This window comes from Nycticebus coucang, chromosome 13 (genome assembly GCF_027406575.1).
Source record: "Nycticebus coucang isolate mNycCou1 chromosome 13, mNycCou1.pri, whole genome shotgun sequence".
Taxonomy (NCBI): Eukaryota; Metazoa; Chordata; class Mammalia; order Primates; family Lorisidae; genus Nycticebus; species Nycticebus coucang.
Window position 1 is genome coordinate 11,149,673 of NC_069792.1, and position 4,357 is coordinate 11,154,029.

At 41.6% G+C, this 4,357-nt stretch overlaps 1 pseudogene; it reads left to right on the forward strand.

Moving 5' to 3' along the window:
* The first annotated feature begins 269 nt into the window (after nt 1-269).
* LOC128564024 (eukaryotic translation initiation factor 1A, X-chromosomal-like) lies at nt 270-1,046 on the forward strand (annotated as a pseudogene).
* Nucleotides 1,047-4,357: the final 3,311 nt, after the last annotated feature.

Below are 4,357 nucleotides of genomic sequence, written 5' to 3' on the forward strand. Positions count from 1 at the left end.
ATTAGCCAGGTGTTGTGGTGGGTGCTCAGCTGCTCAGCAGACTAAGTCAGGAAGATCACTAGAGCCAAGGAGTTTGAGATTGCAGTAAGCTAGGCTGATGCCACGGCACTCTAGACCAGCTGACAGAGTAAGACTGTCTCAAAAAGAAAAAATTCAAAAGTAAAAGTTCTTGTTACCCCTAGGAGGACTTAGTGCCACCACCACCACCCCCAAAGAAATCAGAGACACCATGAGGTCACCATCTCCGCCATGAGGCCACCATCTCCACCATGCTCAAGAATAATGGTAAAGGAGGTAAAATAGATGTGGAGGTAAGAACGAGAATGAATCTGAGAAAAGAGAGCTAGTATTTCTAGAAGGTGGACACGAGTGTGCTCAGGTAATTAAAATGTTAGGAAATGGACATTCAGAATCGATGTGTTTTGATGATGTAAAGAGGTTATATCGGCTCGGTGCCGGTGGCTCAAGCGGCTAAGGCACCAGCCACATACACCTGAGCTGGCGGGTTTGAATCCAGCCTAGGCCCGCCAAACAACAATAAGGGCTGCAACCAAAAAATATACCCAGGCGTTGTGGTGGGCACTTGCAGTCCCAGCTACTGGGGAGGCGGAGGCAGGAGACTCACTTGAGCCCAGGAGTTGGAGGTCATTGTAGTCCCAGCTACTTGGGAGGCAGAGGCAGAGGCAGGAGACTCAGTTGCGCCCAGGAGTTGGAGGTTGCTGTGAGCTGTGATGTCACGGCACTCTACCCAGAGTGACAGCTTGAGGCTCTATCTCAAAAAAAAAAAAAGAAGTTATGTCACATCAGAGGGAAATTGAGAAACATGGTTTGGATAAATACTTCAGACGTTAACTATATTTGTTGGTCTCTGAGACTACCAGGATAACAAAGCTGATGAAATTTTAAAATACAATAGAGTTGAAGCTAGAGGTCTGAAGTCACATGGTGAACTTCCAGAGTGTGCTAAAAAGCCAGGGACTGATGCATTTGGTCCTGGAGACGATGATGACATTGGAGATGATGGGGAAGACATTAATGATATCTAAATAGAACTCAGCATTTTATACTCAAATTTTTCTAAAGATTGTCCTATGGCTTCAATTTTTGCCATGACCCTTAAAGAAGAGTAAAATTTCATTAGCATGAGAAAAAAACAAATTTCAAAATTCCACTTTAAAAGAAAAACAATAACAAACCCCATTTGAAGGTTCTGGTGAGATACTGTGATTTTATTTTGTGCTTAAGTAAACAAAAAGAGCAGGCTAGTTCCTGGGCACTGAGGGGCTGCTTATTTGTCTCTTCCTATCTGTTTCAGCAGAGAGGAATGTTTCTTTGGTGAAGAGCTCAGAGCCATGTCTATCTGCGGTTAGACAGCCTCCTCCCCAATTTCAACACATCCATGGCCCAAAGTCAGGGTTGATGAAGACTGGGGAGAGGGGAGTGTTATCTTTAATATATAAACCCACTAAACTGTTTAGGGAAAAGCAATGTCAACTTTCTATTAATGGGCCTCCTTTCATCATCTGTTCCTCTTTACCAATGCAAAACAAGAAAAATGCCTAATTCTATAGATGCCTATAATATAATGTCCTGGGAAAGAATAAAATAGAAAAAAATGGAAATTGACCCTTGAACTGTGTTTTGTATCTGTAAACTCTTTCATTCCGGCGTCAACTCTGGAGCCAAATTTCCATTCATCTCACACAGTCCCACCCCCTTATCTCAGTTTCATTTATTATTTGACCATTAGAGCCAGATTTTTGCACTATGAACTTTGTTTCCATAACAGATGATTTCAACATCATTTACGGTTTGTGGCTTAAGAAGGAGAAATCAAATAATTTAGTCCAAGTACTCTAGGTATAATCTTACTCTTGCCAGAGAAGACACTGAGGTAAGAAAAATTCATGCTCTTTCTCCAGATCCCCCCAAAAAACATTTCCAAGACAATCCAGAATAAAGCCACCAAAATGGGTCCTAAAAACATCAGAAAATCAATGATGAAATAGCAAATAATACTGTTCCTTTGAATAAGTGAATCATCGAACTGTAAACTTGAGATTGACAGTATAATCGCGCTACTGTAAAATATGTATTACAAGACGAAACAATAACCCTGGCTGAAATAAAACCAGGTATGGTGGCTCCCACTCGTAACCCCAGCACTTTGGGAGACTGAAGGGCTGAAGTGGGAAGATTGCATGAAACCAAGAGTTTAAGACCAGCCTGGGCAAGGTAGCAAGATCCCATGTCTAATGCAAAAAAAAATTTTAATTAGTTGGCATGGTGGCAAGTGCCTATAGTCTCAGCTACTTCAGAGGCTGAGGTGGGAGGGTTGCTCGAGCCCAGGAGTTCTAGGGTTCAGTGAGCTCTGATTGTGCCACTGCACTCCAGCCTGGGCAACAGAGTGATACCCTGTCTCTCAATTTACAAAAAACTTCATTGAAATACAAATGAAAGCTGGAAATAGAATTAACACTTGATACTTATAAAGTCATTTTAAATTGTCATTCAATAATTACAACTTCCAACTCATATACTACAGCTAAAAATCTATGACGGTAGAAGGGAAGGTAACATGGCCAACCCTGCCAGACAGAGTTCAGACTGGTGTGTAAAACCTGAGACTAACACTTCCTTCTCAGCTACATCTCATGTGGAAGATATAAATGCCAGGAGAGCAGAAGACCTTTCGACTAGATGGAACACTGCATTAGAATCTGAATTAAGGGAATTTGATTCTGCCACGACCCCATCCAATTCCAAACCTCATTTTGCTGATAGAGATTGGAGAAAAAAGCAAAAAGGTTGACTCTACACTTGTGTGCCAGTAAAAAATTCATTGTAAGTTTTACAAAGAGAACAATTGACATTTGGGAGAGTACAGGAAGACGTGGCTGAAATGCCAAATAGAAGTCTGCAAAATTGAACCTACTTCCAGCAGGTATATAAGGAGCAGAGGTCAGAACTCACTGTTAAGAATCCTTGTCCCTATCAGCTGCAGACCTCTAGCTGAAGTACCAGGCTTGTTCATACATTGACTTGCTACGCCAAAAAAAACACTTTTCTCTTGGGGCCACAGTGTTTAATTATGAAAATAAAATAAAAGCTTCAAAAACAAATGATCCTTCTAATTAATGAAAACTTGGGGTTTTTTATTGTTTTCGTTCCTGAGTTATATGCAACTCACGTGGCACTAGAATCCATGATGCGTGAGTTGTATGTGACTGATGACATACTTATCGAATTTGTTTCTGAGATTTGGGTCTTTAGTTGTTCCACAAGTATTCAGTTGTGTCTGGAGTGGACCTTGGGTGGTCCTGGGTAATCACCTCTGAATCATACCCCCTAAGTATGTGAAAAAATTCATATCGCTGCTTACAATCTTATTGATTTTGTTCAAAGGCCAGACAAACATTCAAGGTAAAATGCAGAATCAGAAGTTAAGGTAATTAGACACACAGTCCAGCACATGTGGGGTACTTAGGTGGGTGGCTGGAGCAGGGTGACAGGAGGTGGGGGAGTCATGCCGATTGACAGCAAACACAATGAGCAGAGGTTTCAAGGAGCAGCACACTATGGACCTCCCTGCCTATCCACCAGTTCCACATGCTACACAAGGCCGTGGGCTAAAAACTAGTGTGAGTTAAATACAACTCACATGGCCATTAATGTGCTAAATGGAATACTGTACACAACAAAAGATATCTAGAGCAGGCCAAGTCCTGACAACCGAGATTCAGTATTTCCATGAATACTCCCAGTGATTGTGCAAAAGACAGTCTTCAAACTGAAGTAACGGGAAGTAAAAAAGAATCATGAACTTTATGAATCATTTTATAAACTAAAACATGTTCCTGTGAATGTGCTCTTAGGTCTTGTTTCCAAAATGTTTCAATAATGTTCTGAAAACTTTCCATTTTGCCTAGCTAGAGTTTACTTATAAACAGTTTGCTCCTGTAGTCCTGTTGGTCCTGAAATCCATGGCAGAGTTGAGTAACTAATTTTACAGGTGAAACCTATTAGCATCTCTCATAATTAGCATAATTTCCTAAGTAATTAGCCAAAGGGAAGAAATAGTTGCCAGGGTCCATTGTGGGTCCCCAAATAACCCAGAAGAGAGCCCCCAAGTGTTCGTTTAGCGCCCAGCAAAGCTTCCTACGTACCTATTATGTGTTGGGCCCTGGGCCCTAACCACAGCACCCCCCGTCCTCAGCTCCTTAGGAGCTAGTGTGGAAATAGACACCCACGATGAGAAGATGTCTCTGCTTCTTGTAATCAACACAGTCCTGTCCCTCATGATCAAAGGTAGAGAACAAACACGGTTAAATAGGGATGTCCTAGAAATGACTTACAG